The sequence below is a fragment of the Chiroxiphia lanceolata genome, chromosome 6, assembly GCF_009829145.1.
Source record: "Chiroxiphia lanceolata isolate bChiLan1 chromosome 6, bChiLan1.pri, whole genome shotgun sequence".
Classification (NCBI taxonomy): Eukaryota; Metazoa; Chordata; class Aves; order Passeriformes; family Pipridae; genus Chiroxiphia; species Chiroxiphia lanceolata.
Window position 1 is genome coordinate 23,464,549 of NC_045642.1, and position 19,244 is coordinate 23,483,792.

The following is a 19,244-nucleotide window of genomic DNA, read 5'->3' on the forward strand; positions in this document are numbered from 1 at the left end:
CAGTGCAGGGGTGCACATGTGAGATTTTTATGGAAGGTGCAGGGGGAGGACCAATGGAGCCCGGTTGGACAGTTCTGTAGAGCACAAATGTAATCTCTGCCTGAAAGAGCCATGATCTGCTGCTTAAGGGGTATGACAAGCCAGTCTCCTGGAAAATAGCACTCTGAGTCCTCTGCAAAGGAATCAAATGAGGAACAAGGCTATTACCTCGTGTCAAACTGTGTCTAATAAAGAAATGGAAATCCCCTACTCTGCCACAAAGACCAAGGAGAGCTAGGATCATGCTGTTTGACACAAATAAATGAATAGCGAAACAGAAATGGAAAAACATGGGCCCAAATATTACAAGAAAATATCAGACCCTGAAATGATTGTCTGTCTTAAACAATAGACTATACCAAAACACACGTTACAAATATGGTCTGGTTTTGAAACGTAGTTTTGCTATTTTGCAGAAATAGATTTGGAACCATAACTGTTAAATTCTATGTGCATCACTCTCTTTTTATATTACATTAGGAAAAAAAAGAAAGCCAAAGCCAACAAACATCTACACCTGGGGAGCCCTGTAACTGTTCATTACCAAATATATGAGACATTAGCAGAGATATTTCTAATGAGATGCTGGCACATCTATTTTTCCTTTACACTGCACTGTTAGACATTCCTGTAGTATCTTGTTTTTCTGCTAAGCTTTAAGAGTCCAGACCTGCATCCCACATCTTGCAAAGCATCATGAAATAAACAGGACTTCTTATCAGTAGGATCAGTACAGATCCTGCATACTTGCAGGATCTGGCCCTTACAGGATTGTTCTCTCTTTTGTTATATGAGAGTGCAACATCCAATTTACTAACGCCCTTGCTCCTGAGCTGCTGATTGTTACTGAGAGTAACATGCTACTTCTGCACACCTCTCAATTTCTTTTCCTCCAGCCCAGCAAGGACTTTTTTGAGTATCAGGACCAGTGACGTATAGTTTCCCTAGGGATAGTTGAATTGAACCTCACTGTAGATTTCTTAATTGGATGCTGTTGGACTTGAGATACAGTTGCCCTATGCTCAAAAAGAGTAAAAGAGACGACCTCTTCTACACAGTTACCTATTTTTCTGAAATTCATAGCTGTCAAGCAGTATTAAAATTGTTTAACGGGCTCAGAAGTTATTGGCACACACAGAGAACTCAACTGCACAAGCCATATTTACTTAGGAAACCAGGTTTAGGAGTGTTGGCTTTTCCCGTGTCGCAAACATGGGCTCTTCGTTCAGTTTGGTATGCATTTTTGAAAGTCTTTCCAGTCTCGCAGTGTCATCCTTTGAAGTTTCTCTGGCAGATCTTCGAAGGCATTTCGGCAGGTTTCACTGAGGTACCAGTCAACGAGTGACCTCCCCCCCACCTCCCTGGTCTCATTCTTTTGCGTCCCAGGGATCCTCCCGGTGCATCAGAAGCCCACTGGGTGTTACCAGGGTCACCCAGCAGACGGGGATTAGCCAGGTCGCCTTCGGTGCCTTCTGAGAGCTCGGCGGGCTCAGGGCTCACGTGCAGCAAAAGATCCCAGGCAAACTGCCTCTGGGCCGCCCTTCCCGGGCTGCCGCTCCCGCGGCCCCGAACGGCGGAGACGCCGCCGAGGCACGGCTACGGGAGGGACGAGTTGCTCCAGGCTGCCCTTGGCTGCTCCGGCCGAGGGCACCCGGAAAGTTTTCTGGCGAAGGAGGAGGCAGGCGAGAGGGGCCGGCGGCGGGGCGGGCGCGGCGGAGCGGGCAGAGGCGCGCCCAGCCGGCGGGGCCGGGGGGCCGGGGCAGGGCCGAGCCGGCCCGGGCGGGGGCGGAGGAGGGGGCACGGCCGGGAGGTGGAGCCGGCTGCGCTGGCGGCTCCGGCGCTCCGCGGCTGCCGGGCACGGGGCGCGCACGGTAGTGGGAGCCCAGCGCCGCCGGGAGCCGCCCGCCGCTCGGTCCGTCTGTCCATCTGCCCGCTCGGTCCGTCTCCCGGAGCCGCAGCCGCGGGAGCTGCTGCGGGCGTTGGTAGGTAACAGGGGGGGTTTTGCCTCTGGTGCCCGCAGGGCGCGCAGCCTTTCCGCGGGCAGCGGTGCCGGCTCCTGCTTGGCACCCACCGCCCTCCCGCTGCCCCGGGACGCCCGGGGGTGCCGGCGGGGGGCACCCACGAGGGGCGGCTCTCGCCTCCCTTCCGCCGCCGAGTTGTTTTCCCGGGGGAGGGGGGGATGTGCTGGCGCGCCGTGATTCCCCGGGATGCTGGGCGTGCAAGTTTCCGGGGCCGAGATGCCAGCCAGCCCGACAGTACGGGAGGTCAGGGTGGGCGCCCCGGCTGCCCGAGCCAGTTGAACTCGCCCCGCTGGTAACAACTCTGTGGGTCGGGCCCCGGGAGCGTCTCCGAGAGCCTCAGAGCCTGCCCTCGATATTTCTGTATTCTGTTGCCTCCCCCCACCCCCAACACCCATCCCTCTGGGATCCCTCTTCCCGTAAAGGCAAGCGAAGAAGCCGCTGGTGCTCGGAGGTTGTGCCCGGAGCGTCCTGCCCTGCTTCTGTCGCGTGTTGGGGTATGCTGCCACCATGGAAGTTCGGATGAGGAAGGTGGGAGAGTTAACTATCTTTCTGACTTCTGCCTGGCCCGCTAGGAATTTCTCTTTCACACTTCACTGATCTGCAATCCCACCAGCCTGGGCCACTGCCTGCTGTCTAACAGAAATTTATAGTTGCAGCAATATATTAGTGAGGTACTACATGGGGGTTTTGTAAGCTAAACAACTGGGCACTTAAAGTTTTATCATAACTTTTGTATTTAAATGTTAGATTGAGTGAGTAAACAGCATCTTCAGATGCGTTGTGATTGAGTGTTTGTTTTCCTGAGAAGTCTGTTTGATAATCATAATTTCGGGTTTTTTTCTCTAGTACTTCTCTCAGCAATTAGTAAGCTTGGCCTGACTGCTGCTTGTATTTCTATAATAAGAGAAAATCTGAACACAAATAAAAGACTCTAGGCACACAATTCACTGAATAGCCAATGGCTACCAAAGCTGCTTAGGCAGAAGTGTGCCGGAGACGGTTCTGTGCCTGGCTGGGTATATGCAAATTGTGAACACGGGCTCGCCCTGGATTTTTGATAGTGGGTAAAAAGTGTATGGAGTTGTTAAAGAGTTGTATTAGTTCAACAAGATATATCCAAGTGTTCGATGGATTCTGCCAGTAAAAGGCTTATTTTGGTACTTAGTGCTTTTGTAAGGAGCAGTGGTTGTTCTGTCACAAAAGTATACAAACTGAGAGCAAATGATAGGCATGTCATTTGCAGAAATAGGTACCTTCTTTATCTTTTTCATAATTTGGGAGGAATATTTAGCATAATGTACAGATGTGCTTCTTTATCATCTGCTTTCACTGAAGTATTTATATAGTATGTTAAAATGATTCGAATGTTTGACCCTCCCTGGAAGGCAGTTAGTATTTCTATATTTGTTGTGGCCGCGGTACAGTTTTTGTTGGCGTAAGCTAAAATACCATGTGATACAGTTGCCACGAATTTAAGCGTAGCGGGGTGAGAAGGAGAAAGGAAGAGCTTTAACTTCTCTGAGACGTTGCAAACCACCGTCAAAATCCAGATAAAATTTCTACCCTTCCTGCAAGGCAGACCCGTGCTACAAATTGCTCAGCTACCCGCGTTGTGTGTTTAAGCCCGTGAGATATGCAGGTGAACGGGTAGTTTACTCCTTGGGAAAGGGACAGATGGAGGCGGATCGTCAGTCCGCTGCCCAGAGGGTAATGGGGGCGCCGTGGGAAGCCAGGGAGACCCACGGCACCCCGGGCAGCCGCAGCTTCTCGGGCCGGGGCCAGGGCCAGTTATGGTGCCGGCTCCAAGGGGCTCGCTCGGGTGGGTGATGCTGGCAGTTTCCACGAGAGGGCTTTCTCGCTGTACGGTGCCAGCGCGACCCTTCGGCAGAGACCTCGGAGCGCCGGCCGCGCCTCCGCTCGCTCCTAGGAACGGAGGAGCAGAATGAACTTGGGGGTGGCTTGCTCTCACAGGGTATTTCAGATTTCCTTTGTAAATTACGGGGAAATCCCTTTATTACCCCTGAGGCGTAAGGATAAGACATCCTGGGAAGAACACCAGTCTTCTGTTTCCAGGCTCCCTTAAAACTTAGAACGGATCCCAACAACTTAATTTCCCCACAGTGGAAACCGAGAAGAGGCTGAGTGTGTTTTTCACAAAAGGGGAGTGGGGGGATCAGAGTGTTTGCATCCTCGACTCAGATGATGGCAACGAACAACTCTGTCCTGGCGTGATCTCATTTTTGGCTCCTTTAACATGTATTATACTTCTCAGGGTGGGGCTGGGCAAAAGGGAAACAGGAATCATTGTGTGAGTATGAAAATGCTGAGCTATCCTTAAGCTCTTTGCCAAGTTGTCTATGTGTTGTTTAGTTCAAATAATTTCACACACACACCATTGCAGGTCTGTTTTAAAAGGCAGAAACTGTATCTGCAACCAGTAATAATACTGCAGTTCATAAAACATGAGAAACATCTGTTACTGTGACTTCAATTTGTTTCTCTCTCCTTGGAATAACCAAGTTGACAGCTCAGTCAGGTTTAATGTCCTGTGCTAAACCTTTGCTCGCATGTCCCATGGCTAATCATGACTCACAGAATCAATAAACTCAGCTACTGCTTCACTGCAGTGACTCAATGGGGGAGCGGGAAGGCCTTCAGACCAGCTCGCTGCATGGAGCTAATCCCCAACAGCGGACCATGGGAGACAAATTTGGGTTTCTGCAAAACCGGGTCTATCATTTGCCCTTCCCACTTTCAGTGTGGCAGAACTGGCTGGGATCTCAGTTATCAGTGCTGGGCAAGTGAGGGAGAGGATCTGCACTGCTGTAGGGGTAGTATTTTCCCTCCTAGCACCTTTTGTCTTGGCTTAATCTATCCCAGGTTGAATACTGTAGGCAGTTGAAGCAGAGCCATCTCATACTTTGATGTGTGTTTATTGGCTTTAGCCTCTCATTGCTTTGCCTTTTTTTTCTCTTTTTAAGTTGGGTTGCTCTCTTCCCATCCCATCTCCCCCAAAAATCAGAATCAGAGCAGAGGCAAAATGTGAATTAAGTGACTGTATTTTTGTGAATGGGTTTTCTTGCTTTGCCCCTGCCTTCCTTGCTGCCTTCTGAAAGATCTCTTCATAATTAAAATATTATGACTATCCTTATGGTAGCCCTTCACTTGTGGCAAGGATCCTAATTTGACGTCAATGAAAAAATACTAGTTTCTGGCATAAGGGCAGATGACATTTCATTAGCTAGTGCATGCCCATTTTTTTTTTTAAACCACAGTGCTAAGACCATATGGACAGATAATGAGTTTAAGCTGATAAACAGCTTACAGATTTGCCCAACTAAAGGACTTTTTTCCTAGAAAACACATTTTCCTTTAAAATAAATAATGAAGTTCCTGTGTTTTTATTTAATTATCTTGAGTCCTGTCTGTTCTCACCAGGCTGCGGGAAAACAGGCACAACTGCTCTGGGGACAGAAGCTGCTGGATTTATGGGGCTGTAGGTCTTAGAGGAGGAAGGACTTGAAAAGTTCAGATGCTATGAAATTGAGGCCTAAGGCATCTAAATAAGCAGATGGTGGTCCAAGTTGTATTTAGAGAGTTTTGTGAGGTATTGCATAGTTTTTGACATCTTGAAGATGAGTCATTGCATGAGGTGGTAGTAGGTCTGAGGTCTGTTTGGGAGTTATAATTAAGCCAGATGGATATCTATACTCCTTGTTAATTCTGTGAGGCTGCTGAAGCAGTTCTTGTCTGGGAATACTGTTGCAAGATAATCCCTAGTCTTGCTTTTTCAATAATTTTTTACTAATTTCAATATGATCTGTTTGTTTAATTTAAACTGATTTTTCAATAAAATGTGAGGGAAAGATTTTGTATCCATTTTTCTTGGGTTTTGAGGGGAAAAAAATCCCACAAGTAGTACAGTGAGAGGTGGAAAATAACTTGTTTTGGGAAGTGGTGGTCTTTAGTTTTCACTTTAAAACAGCGACTCAAAGCAAAGTGTTGTATTTGCATGAAAGGGCAAAACCTGTGTATTTCTCCCCCAAGATGCACAGAAGTTAGCTGTTTGGGAACTGAAAGTGCTCATTCCTTTTTAAGCTGTTTCTTATGAGCTCTCTTCTTTTAAATATTTTTTTCCCCTGGAAACAATTATTAATCTTAATTGGAAGTAGCAAAAGAAGGAAGAAAACGGTTGTACAGAAAATCAGTACAGACAACGCCATTCTTTCTTGTGCTGCTTATTTCTTCTAAAACTTAAATGTTTTGTGTTGTTCCTTCCCTTTATACTGTCCACTTCTCAGTACTGGGAAGATTATTGGACTTTAATTGTATTTCATGTGAAGATATATTCCAGATGGCTAGAGCTTAGCTTTCTGATGGTCACTGCTGTCTCATTTGTAACTGATATGACAGCAGAGTTGCATTTGGTCCTATCTTTGCTCATGACTGTAGAGTACAGCATTCCTCTTGTGTCTATTTCTTCTCCTACACCAACATTTCTTATTGTCTTTTCACTGTTCTTTCAGTCTTGAGTTTCCAAACTGATGAATGAGTTATACTCTCCCTCAGCTGCAGAAGACTCAGGTGAATTCAGTGCCCACCAAACAGTCGATGAGTCTCCCCCCTACCCAACCTCTTGTCTTGGAGCATTTAGCAGCTACTTTGCTGTTTATAAGTTCTGCATTGGTAAAGATCTGCCTTGGGCTAATTTAGTATAAATTGTCTGAGACTGAAAGAAATGGCTATAGGAAGGCAGTGCATTGATCTTTTTCTGTTAACCACACCATCTGCTAAACCAGTTTGTCAGCATGTTTTTATTTATTTTTGCACAGATAAGATTTAAAGAAAGAAACTATAATAAAGATGTTTTACTCTTACAAAGGGATTTGCTTCTGCACCTCTGCCATCTTCTGTTCTCTAGCAATGGGCTGTCCTTCACTGGTCTTCCTCAGAGCTAGAGGCAGAGAGGCTCACCATCCTGATGAGTTGTATATGTGTGGGGTTTTTTTGGATCTGAATTGCCTCTGCAGGTGTCTTGGTACAGGAAGCTTTGGATAACTAGATGCCTCATGTAAATTCTTCATTTCTGGTGGAGTAATATGCAGCGAATATTGCATGACAATTGAGAGTAGTCATGTGGTGTCAATTTATCCTCACCAAATTCAGTTAAAAGAAAACCAAAACCAGTATTTTGTCATCATCCTCAGAGATGCTGGGAGTGGGTTTTTCACTGTCATAGGTTTTTAATAAGGAGCTAGTTCGTGCACAAAATTGCTCCTGACTGTGAAGTCCCTCCAACAAGGACTCTGATGATTAATAAGTCTCTGGATGTTCTTGTGTTTTGGGCATTGGTTTTCTTTATTTTATTTTTTTTTTTTGCCATCATGATCTTCCCTTTGTTATATATTTACTAAATAAACCTGGTCTAAAATGTAAGCTTCCTGCTTCTTGAGAAATAAATTGAAAGGTCACTGTAGACGAGTCAATTCTTAAACTCAAAGTTAATATTTTTTAGACCAGTCTATCACTTCAAGCAGAAACAGAGAATGTTTTTGATGAAATAAACAGCGCTGAAACTGAATCTCATCCATGTGCTTGATATTACTTGGTTCTTAAAGGGCCTACTGCGTTTAGTTCATCTCTATTCCTGTGCTTCTGTCTCGCTCATTTAGTTGGTGCTTGGCCATGTTAGAGAGGGACTTTGGAGTATCCGTGGTGCCTAGTGAGATCTGGAGTTTAATTAGTCTTCTGGAAGCAGTATAACCAGTATCCTCTTTACTCCTACTGTCTGTGATGTCACTGTCAGGAAAAAATCTTACTGTGGCTGTTGGTCCCAGGGAAGTGGAACTAAACCAAACTGCTAATGTGAAAAGTCATGTAGGATAGCAGAGATAATAATATCACTTATATTCTTTCAGACTTCTCATTTGAGTCATAAATAGCTTTAAATGCATCTTATGCCATCCCAGATGTCTGGAAAGCCCACATGACAGATGAGTGAGATGGGGTATGGGACAGTATGGTGACTTGTTGACTGTGGGTCAGTGGCATAGCCTGACAGGGGCTCAGGAGCTTAAGAGGCCCTGGCTGAAGCTCAGGTCATGTATATTGTGTGTGATTGCAGTACTGAATGTTTCTGCAGCTCTGTGCTTCTCATAAGGCTCAGCACTGAAATTGTAACGCTAGCAGCTTTCTTTTCATGGCCCAATGCCCAGTTTGAAGAAGGGTGATTTTGGTCATGTTGCTAGACATACGTATTTATGGCCCTGTTTCATCTGTTGAATTTAATCTGTTGGAGTATTTTTAACATTATTATGGAAACAGTTACTATATTTACTCCTTACAGAAAGCTCAGTTTATGACAGTCTATGAGGAGAGAGTTTTAGAGTAATAAAGATTGCACTAAAGGATAGTGTCTACACTTCTTCAGGAAAAATGGCTTAAATGAACTGACTGGCAGTTTGCCTGTTCTTGAGACATGGACCTCACAGGGCACTGAACTGGAACACTCTATGCTGGGAAAGCAATGATGGGGTTTATTCTTGGCTCACTTGATAACTCATCTCATTTTCTTGGGTAGTGAAAAAACTCAGGTCTTCTTGTACAGGGAGAGCTTATGCCTATACTGGGCTGGTTTCTCAGACCTGCTGAGAACCTGTTTCTCGTGGAATTCTCTGGGACCTGTGGGTACCTGTCAGATGAACTCCTCAAAACCTGCTGCCAGTGTAAATGAGTAGCAGTGAGATTTCCACTGACTGGAAATTCAGGGGACTTTGGAATGAGAGTTACTATCACTGTTGATGTGCTCATTTCTGTAGTCATTTAAAAATCAAATGTGTTTTAATGTCATTCTTGCTGATAAAAATTGATGGAGCTTAATGGTGATAATAATGTGGTGGGTATACCATGGACATGTATGAGAAATAATGGAGAATAAAGGAATTAATATCTCAGAATGTTACTAAAAGGGGTGGACTTTAGATCTAATGTATTTTTGAACTGCTGACTGCCTTTTGTTCCTGTTAAGGTCAGAGGGAATTCTCAGAGCTTCTTAGGATGAGGCGCTTATTTTGTGTCAATCAACAAAACCTTTCCTTCTGATGGGAATATGGCATGTAACATGAATCTTCTAGAGTTACACCAGGCTGTTTATCAGAATAAGATACAGGAAAAACTGAGAGCTAGTTCTGGAAAAGCTTGAGGCACAACGCTGGCAGCACCAATAGATCTCCGCTTTGGCAGCCTAAGAATTGACAATGTAATACCCTGCTGATGTGATGAATGACTCCGGGTTCATAGTATTGAAAAAAAAACGTTCAAAACTGCTAAGGATTTCAGCTTACAGTGATGCTTAGTTAATTAAAAACTTCTTTTAAGTATTAAGGGAAACATCAGTCAGGAACAGCAGTCTGATAAGTTTAAGAATGAATAGGGCTTCCCAGAGGCTGCCTGGATTAACTGTTTTTTGTTTTTTTTATTATTATTTTTTCCCTTTGTTTTGTGTCTTTTCTGTTTTTTTTCTTTCTCCACTGTTATGAAAGGAGCAGAAGGTTTCATGCTCTGCATTTTATGTGTTCATATTTTGATACTGCAGTGGGGAAGGGTTGGCAGGAGAAGAGCCGGAGTTAGTTTAAAAACATTCATTTTCTTTGTTAATGTTGCTACAGATAGTTAAGTTTCAGTTTGTAGTGGATTTCTTACAGTATTTCTGTAATGTTATGCTCTCTGGGAAGTGTTTTGAAGCTCTACACTAGCCTCGGGGTGCAGGGGGCATCAGGACTCTTACTCACAAGTCGTATCACTGATTTTACCGCTCAGAGCTGAAGTGGGTGAATTGCCAGCATAACATCAGCCTGCTGTAGACGCTCTCTGGCTCTGGGAAAGTTGCATTGCTTTTCTGAGCATCTGTTTCACCAGCTGTGAAAATGAAGACAGTACCCTCAGCATGTGGGTATGATGAACATTCTTGTTAGTTAATCTTGGTAAAGTGCACTGGAACTATGAAGCATTGTGGGTTTTTGTTTGAAAGTGTGAAGGTTTAAAATGGTGTAAGCCATGAGCCTGCATCTTTTTTAGGGAAGAGAAGTACCAACCATGAGTCCTTCTGGGGCAAGAGGGGCAAAGGGTTTGTGGGAAAGAGGAGAAATTTGACTGTAGTGGAGAAGCCAAGGGAGAATTATGCCTCATTCTAACCTTTTACACAAGGTCTAAATGGACTTGCGTGGAGCTTTGTGAAGCGTCTGTCCAGGGCCAGATTTTGGCCTCATAGCAGTTGCATTTCCTTTTGTTGTTTTTCCAGTCCCCCCTCCACATGCTTGCTTTTTATGATCAAGGCTTCATTCTTTAAGGATATGCCAATACCTTGTAATAATGCTCAGAAGATCCCCTATGGGGAACAGTTCTGACTACACGCTGAAGAATTCTTTAATTTTCTTCATACTTCTTGTTGTTAGGACCATCTTGTTGATAAAAGGTGTGGTTCTTTTTCTCTTGCTGTTACTACTACTTCCTTGGCTCCCCTCCTCTCCATACACTGCACACATTCATTATGCTCTCCCGTTGTCTTGTCTTATATAAACTTGGTTCCTTGGTTCTGCTTTCAATTCATTCTTTTATCTTCTACAGTGCTCAATGAATGCTTAAAAATAATAAATATTAATAATAGGGCTCTTTGAACCAGCAGGTTCTTTGCTGTTTAAACTCACCTTTTCCTGCTGCTTATCCCCTATTAGAAGTTGCTATAATCTGCAGATTGTAGCTGTAATAACTTCTGTAGCAGTGGCTGGGTTTGTGACAAGTGTAGGATTATAGCTCCAGGTGGGGAATTGGCAGCAGGAACAGAGAACCTCAAAGGCACAAATATGTTATTCCAGTTGAAATATTCTTAGCCATAAAGGAAGAGAAGCCAACAAAATTTAATGTGGGAATAGAGCTATTTATCTAGGTTTCTATGGAGTGTCAGTAGCCTATATAGGGTAATCCTGTACTGCACATAAAATGCTGTGTTTAGAAGCAAAAAAAAAAAACAAACCAACAAACCAACATTCTTTCTGGAGAACGTAGTTTAAGAAGGCTGTACTTTTGGAGATGCTTTCAAGCCAATTTGTAGGAAGTGTCTTAAATCAGCAAGACAAACTATGAGATACATCTGTGATATTACTGTATGTTTTCTTTGAATTCCTTGTTGAGACAGGTTAACCTCTCCTTAGAGCTACAGAAGAAAAACATGCTGTCTGGCCCAGTGTGTAAAGTTGACCACATAATGTACAGTCCAGTCTCCAAAGCTTTTGCCACACACACACATACACAGACACATACTCTTTTGGACATCAGCAGCATTTTTACTGTCCCATAGTAAAAAATGAGTAAGTTAAACATGATTGGAGCAAGAGGTTTTCCCACCATACCTCTTTTCCTCTGTTTAGCAATATAAGCTACTGGATTAGGAGAAGAGAGAATCCTGAGGTATCAGGGCAAACTTCACGAAATCTTATTTGTTTCTCCTATGCAGTGTTGCCTTGGCCCTAGGTAGGTGAGATGAGCTATTCCTAAGCAGAACCTCGGTTGCATGGGCTGCTTCCAGGCTTGTGTCTTCAGCAGAAACCATGCTAGTTACTAGTTGAGGCTAGGAGTTTTTCAAGGAAATAATTTGCCTACAGAAAATGCTGATTTACTGAAAACATTGTGGGAAAGGATTGGTCTCCACTCAGTTCTCCTTGGGTGAATTTCTTGCACTTAGGATAGAATTTCTTAGTCAAAACAGAGATGCTGATTAGGAGCCAAGCAGTTTGGGGTTTTCACCTATGCTGTCACAAATCCAAAACAAGGTGCTGAAAGCAGGTTTCCTACCTGCCTTCTACACCAGAAATGCACGTCCTAACCACAGAACTGTTGTTCTAGAGCACATGGGTTTCTGTATGAAGGATTCCAAGGTGGATCCCAAACTTTCATCCCTATGTAAAATGAAAGCAATATTTTAAATCTCAAAAAATGCGGTTCCCATGAAAAACTAAGTTCCCATCCCAGTGTCCTTGTGTCTTCTTCAGTGACCTTGCTGTCTTTCCTCACTGGTTCTGCAAGTTTGTGTCTCTCCTGGATATGCTCTTCATGGATTAGAACAAAGAATCTCTGAAGACCTTGGAGAAACAATCAGCATGTCAGTAACAGGAGGAGAATGACTGACCCTGAAGCACTGCTGGTTTAATTTGGCAGGGTCAAGGCTGTACAAAGCTATATAACTCCTAAACCCCTGCTTCCTCTGAGTAACATTATTAGAAAAGCACCTTAAGCAGCTGAGGAAAATACAGCTGAACATTACTAATATATTTATGCCTGGGCCATTGTTGTTGGGCAGAGTAGGAAAAATAATGCTTAGGGCAAGAGAGGAGCTGCTTGGAACAGGATGAAATGCTCTCTTGCTGGTTTGACTGCAGCAAGCTCAGCAAGGGCAGGGCTAACACATGGTTTCAGTAATAGGTCTCTTGAATTTCTTCTTTCCCCCACTTTACAGAGAGGAAAGTGGTCCTTTCTTAATTCTCCTTGGAGAGTGAGGAGATAAGAAGAAAGTCATGAGAGGATCTTGGCTAAGCTGGGTGTGTGCTTAGCAAGGGTGTTTGATCTCTGTGGTTGTCCTCTGCAGCACTGAAGACCCTGCATCTGGTTATTCCAGTGCATCTCACCCACTTGAATCTTGATGTGCTCTGAGCTCCTTGACTGCCAAGGGGAGCTTTCAGAGGCTCCCTCTGTCATAAAAGGTGGGATTCCAAGATTGAGGTGAACATTGCAGTTCTGATTATATGAGACTGTCACTCTGCCTTTACTTTATATTTTGTTCTGGCTTCTTTTAAAGAAGGGGGGGTGGAAAAGGCCGAGGGTTCAAGCTTCATCACTGCACAAGCAAAGACAAAGCACTCCTCTTAAAGGTAAAACATTCCAGTCCTTTGCTGTGTATTTGAGTTTTAAATAATGGGAGTTTCCTGTTTCAGAGAAGCCAAGTGCATCCTCAGATGGTCTCCACTAACCTGTTTTAAGACTTGTGTTCAACTTGCGGTAGATGAGGAGTCTGAGCTTGCCTTTTTGGTTTTACCCCTCCTTCAAGTTAAAGTAGGAGGCATAAGGTGTGTTTACAGCACAGAGAAGCAGCAGTGGAAGGCCTGACATGGTAGAAATCAGAACCAGAATCACCATGTAGCTTTTTTGGGTGCAACATAGAAGAATCCACAACACACAGTCAGCTCTGGAAATCATATAATGTCAAAGCACTCCTGAATGTGAGATGAGCTCCAATATGTCTGTCTGCAGGTAGAGATGCAGAGCCTAGATACAGTGTTTGAAAGAACAAATAAAAACACCCTAAACCTTGCTTTTATGTTGGGTTTTTTTTCTTTTTTTGGTAATAAAAAGGCAATACTTTCAAATATTAGATTACAATAATATCTTAGTATGTTTTCACATAAAAATGATTTAAGAAAAGAAAATATTTCTCTTTAATTAATCAAGTCCAAGACCTCTATCTGTTACTGAAATATCAGCAGAATTCTTGCTTCTTCTGGTTATAGTCATTAAAGGAACCTTTAAAAGAACCTCTAAGAGGCGGATTGCTAAGGTTCCATAGATCCTCAGGAAGATAAGGTAAGCTGCTAACTTTCTTCGGAAGCTTCGACTCTACTCTTAACTGCCATTTGGGAATTATATGAGACCTTTTTAAGGACTAGATCTTTTGCCCAAAAAAGTCAGTTTGCATCTTTTAATCGCTGAATGACCAGACTGCTTTGCATTCATTTCATATCCATTTTCTACCCATTTGTTATGCATAATTAAATTATTGGGAAAAACAAGCTTGTAAGACTTTACTCTTCTGAATCAGGGATGGTGAATTAAAACAAAAAGTCAGGTTACTTTGCTAATAGTTTCAGTAAGCTGAGAATTTAGATGTATTGTTGAGCTGCACTGCAAATTCATCGTGTGGAAGTAAAGTCAGACTGCACTAGGATTCTGTTGTGAAGGATTTGCCATAAGGGCAGGGCTGCATACCCCAGCTGTTCCCTGAGACTGGCTTGCAAAATCCTTCTCGTGGATGGAGCTGTATTCTCGTAGACTTCAATGTCACCATCTAGGACTTGTCTGTCATTCAAAGCTGAAGGAGCACAAGAAAAGCTGTGCAGTGGATCTGTTTCTCTTAGCATCCTACAAGATTACACCAGTAGACTGTCCTTTATCATGAAGCTACAATCTTCAGCTGTAATCCTTGATCCTTTATGAAGTACGACAGTATAGAGTAGGACCAAACATTTATTTATTTTTCTTTTTTAACTGGAATGTGATTAAATGTAAGACTGCCTGAGTCTGTCTATCTTGCAGCATTGTAAGTAACACTGCATGGACAAGATTTGTCGCTTCCTTTCCTGTTCCACTGTCCCTGAGCATTTTTCCTTGGGATGAATTCTGCCTAGTAAAGCAAGGATTTGTCCAGATACGCTATTGTTTAGCAGGGAGGTGGTGAAACAGATGCAGTTGTTGGAACTGATGATAAGGTAATTTTCTCACCCTTCCGATTACTGCAAATGTGTTTGAAAGAGGATTTGCATTGCTAGTAGTATTTGTTATTGTGTGTATGGCCCTAGATATAAATTGGAGATTGACTGGTGGATAATGAAACAGTGCAGTGTGCCTGAGTGAACAAACAGATTGGGCATGTATCTGAACTAGTGGTGTACTAGCTCACCAGAATGAGTCAGTTGCTTAGAATTTTTCTGGCGGATGTAGCCTCTCTGTTTCCTGTCACAGTGATTATCTACCACTTCTTTATCGAGTTTCTGTGTGGTCCACATTGTCTGAACATCCCTCAGTTGCAAGTGGATTGTATCTTTGTAGCACCTTTCTGAGGCAGAGAATTCCCATTTTACTGATGTATGTGAAATCTAAGTAACTTGCTAAAGGAAGTTGTAACAGACTAGAAAATAAGAGAATAGCACCTATCCAAATTTCACTCCTAGAAAATACATCTCAGGTTTAAAAAATGGGAAGGGAGTATTTCTTGCATTCTAGGAAGACTTTTCTCAGCTAAATGAATGGCTTGCTTTGCTGTGCTCTTGGAGCCAAATGTCCCAAATAACTCAGTGGTATGTTGTTAAGGCCTTTTCTTCTTTTGCCTGTGTTAATTGTGTATTTACTAAATTTGGATAGAACACCTTTTTCTCTGTAAATGAAGCTCTACTTGTGGGTTGTTTGAGGGTTTTTTTGGGAGGTGAAGGGGGAGGGGTTGTTTGGTTCGTTGTTTCTCGTAGAAAACAAAGATCTTCTGAAGTTTTGAAGAACTAGGGGTGGGGGGAGATTCTTACCTCAGCCAAATAATATTTCATGGTTTGGTATATACGTTAGAGTGTGGGAGACTACAGGTAGTGGCCCTGGGATCTAAAACCCCTTTTTCCACATTGTACTGCATTGCACTTTCTGCTACTCTTGCTTTCTTTTAAATGTCAACTTGTGACCTGTTAAACTTCCTTAGAAGTGCACAGGTTTATAAAAAGCATTTTCCTTTGAACAGACTGGCTTTTTCAGACTATTTACCCCGCAAAATAGTGTTTGCAGAGAGGATATAATCAGGCCTAGTAGTCCTTATCAAGTTAGTGACTCCTCCAGTCCTATCACTTAGTGGTATCTGAGGAGTGATGTGGTGCTGAAGCGTTTGCCTGTTTTTTGCCAGCAATCCTAATCAAAGCCACGGGGAGTGCTTCTTTCTCTGCCCTGAGGCACTCCTGGGTGCTTCCCTGAGAAGGTGATTCGGGGCTATTAAAACAGCACATGCTGTAAAAAAAGAAAAAACCCCCAAAACAACAAAAACACTTCCCAGGCACAGGTGTGGAGCTGCTAAGTATTAGTGCCAATTGTGCAGTTCAAAAATCACAGCTTTGTTCTCAAGATTGTAATAGTATTAAAAAAATTCAGCCTTGATCTTGATGAGAGCTCATGTCCCTGAGATTGTGTGGAATCAGGGTTAAGGTTTTTAATTTGTTCATTCTTCAGAGATGTGGAGTACCTTTCATGGGAGCTGAAATTAATGGGGGCTGTGTGTGCTCAGCATTTTGGAAGGAAAACAGTGTGTGCATGTGTTGTGATCTGTAATGTACAGAAGCCGGGATCTCTAGAGGGTTGCAGTATCTAAGATGATACCCCTGTAGTTGTTTCTTAATTAAACCCCAGACACTTTACATGGCTTGTCCTGAACTTCAGGGCTCTGTTTTTCTCAAGCATATTTGAGACTTCTAGCTTGGCAACTCCTTGGAGCTTTCTATTAAGGTATTAAGGGGAGGAAAACCAGTTGGTTGCCTCAAGCTGAGGAGGAAATGCTAGACTTGAAGGATTATCTCAGTGCAATGAATTTTAAAGACTTTTTGCTATACATGTGTGGAAAGCTGTCAAAATGCTAATGGTTCTTGTTTAACCCTTTCAACATACCGAGCTGATGGTGGGGAAGTGAAAATGATGCTACTCAACTGCAAAAGGACAGTTCAGTCAGAAATTAGGTTTTAAGTAGCTTTTCATCTATTAGCCACAACTTCTCCCAGTGATAAGGAAGAGTGATGCACCCATCATTTGGACAGACCAATTCTACACGCACAGTTGAGCCCATCTGCAGATGTGGTGTAGGTCAGGTACTCCCTGCAACCAGCACCCTGCAGTAAAGGCTAGCACAGGGTTGAGAAGCTCCCCTCTGGTCTCCACCTCCTGCATCTCCCCCTTAAAAAAAAAAAAGTGAAAAAGTGAAACCGGAACCAGGTTGCTGTGGCTTGATGACTCCTGCAGCCCCTTCTTGGGTAGCAGTGTGGAGTCCTGTTGCTTCCCCACCAAGTTTTTGGGACGTGCACCCTGCCCGCAGTGTCATGGACACCTCTGTTGTGGCAGAGTCTGTATGGCTGCCGGGACGTGGGGAGGTCTGACACCGTCAGAGCAACTTGTCCAGTCAAGCACATACCTGAGTAGCTCTGGGATGGGATGGACCATCCTACCTGCACAGATTGAACACAAGTGTCCTACAGCAGCACGGGCATGCCCCCAGCTTACTTCAGTTTTTCACCAAGAAGACTCTGATTCTCCCGGGTATCTTACCTCACCATCCTAAGCAAGAGAAGACATGGACTCTGGGAGGAGACACAGGTCAGAGCACTGGGAATATTTTCTACGTGGCTGCTGTGACCTGGGCAGCAAGGCTAGTCCAAGGTGCTGAGCAGATACTGTTTACGGTCGCTCTATGCTGTAGGGGCTGCTCTGCTGTTGCTGCCCAAAGCAGCTGGGCTGGTTAAGTCTGTGCAGGAGGCAACCAGGCATCTTCCTCAGGGGATACTGTCCATATCTGTGAGGAAAGGCTGTTCCATTTATTTAGGTTTTTGGATGAAGTTTTTGACGTGTTAGGAATATCTCATTCAGCTCTAGAGAGATTCTGTTAGTGTTCTGCTTTGCAGCCAGGTAAATACTTGGATAACGGACAATATAAATAACGGAAATTGCGAGTGTTATTAAACCCACGAGGCTCAGTCATTCCTTTAGCTGCCTCTGAAATATGTTAGAGCAATGGGTCTGTCTGTGCTTATCTTTTTAATCAGGACTAGCCAGGCAATTTTGCCCTCAGGAGAGTCTGAATGCCTGAGCTGCAGGGCTATCTTTGCCATTAAGCTTATGGCTTTCAGATTTCAGTGAACTTGTAATGTTATTTATTTGTTATTTTTAAGGCATATTTACAGTTAAATGTGAGCTGCCAGCTTACTTCATATCTTCAAAGCATCAGTATTTTCGGTTTTACAGCTGAAGAGTATGGTTTCCAACATGTACCACCTGGGGGCAGGAGCAAGGACAGGCAGTATGAAAAGGATTGCTATAGGGATTTGCTTGGGGTTGAGACTAGGGAGACACAGATGGAATAAGGCAAAGAGACTCGGTAGCAGTGAAAGACTGTGGAATATGGCATGACTGTTGTGGTGTTGTATTGCTTGGGGTATTCTAAGCTAGATTGGATAGGACACTGGGGAAATCAGCTTTAGGGAAAACTGTTTTAACTTGGATTGTTAAATGATATGAAAATATGGCTGGTGCATAGTTCACTAAGAATTGTGTTGACCATGATTTCCTGTGTGGCTTTTAGTAAATTTATTATTTTGAGTCAGTGTGTGTGTATTTATATATTTAGGAGAAGAAATAGATATTCACCCCACCCCCTTGTATTTTTCTCAGCATGGACAGTAACAAAATGTTTGCCAATCTCATGTATATTTTAAGGCTGATTTTAGTGGACTCTTCTCTGTCTGATTCTTACATTTCTCAATGAGTGACTTTAGGTATTGCAAACAATACTTTTTAAATAAGGACTTATTCCCCCTGAAATGTGTAAGATCACTGGAGAAAAGCTCTCACTACCTTTTTCTAACTTGGTTACTTATTTTTAACAGAAAGTACATTTTGCTTAATCTTGAAAATTTAAGGTTGCATGCATAAATACGTGGCTCTCATTGTGCCCATAGTTGTTTTGCAGACACAAATCTTAAACTGTGCAACTGCTTTGCATTTTCCATTTGGGTTTTTGTATGTGCAAAGAGAAGGGAGCCTGAGCTGCGTTTTTCTACCACAGCCTCCCCTTCCATTCTAGAAGATGAAGGTGTTAACAGTGGGAAAAGTAGGATTTACAGTGGGGTGTATGTATACAACATGTCAATGTCACTTCTGTGATTAAGTATGCACTTAATCTCTGCCGATTAAATACTAAACACAAATGCAAAACAAAATCCTTTACTATTTCTGAAGAAACATGCCATGAAGAGTCAGGTCTTTAGATAAGCCCGTGAAGCTGGTTGCTGGGCTGGCCAAGGGGGGGGTGGGATATGCAGGCCTGGTCTGTAAAGGGTGTTTACTGGAAGGGAATTGGTCACCCTCTTTGATAAAAAACAATTTAGGTGTTCGTTTTATTTTGAAATAGAGTAGGAACCTCCAGCTTCTTTCTTTTATATTTTTTGGAGGCCTGCATGATTTTAAAGCTGTAATACTCTTTTCTTTTGACTAGATGAGGAAAGAAGGGGTGCCAAAATGCTGATTTAACAGAATCACAGCCTAAGACTTGAAAGTTGCCATCTTACAGGAGTTGGCTGTGGATCCTTTGCATGTACTATGTTTCTGAGGTGAGAAGGGTTGCAGGGG

The 19,244-nt window shown here is 43.3% G+C and overlaps 1 protein-coding gene across 5 annotated transcripts in view; it reads left to right on the forward strand.

Moving 5' to 3' along the window:
- The first annotated feature begins 1,915 nt into the window (after window positions 1-1,915).
- TSPAN18 (tetraspanin 18) overlaps window positions 1,916-19,244 on the forward strand; it is a 119,387-nt gene continuing 102,058 nt past the window's right edge. For 3 of the 5 annotated variants that reach the window (XM_032690419.1, XM_032690416.1, XM_032690421.1), the window contains exon 1: window positions 1,917-2,025. The gene's annotated coding sequence lies outside the window, so the exon portion shown is untranslated. Of the gene's footprint in view, window positions 2,026-2,566; window positions 2,589-19,244 lie in introns of those variants that run through there. The other 2 variants (XM_032690422.1, XM_032690418.1) reach the window with 2 other exon arrangements.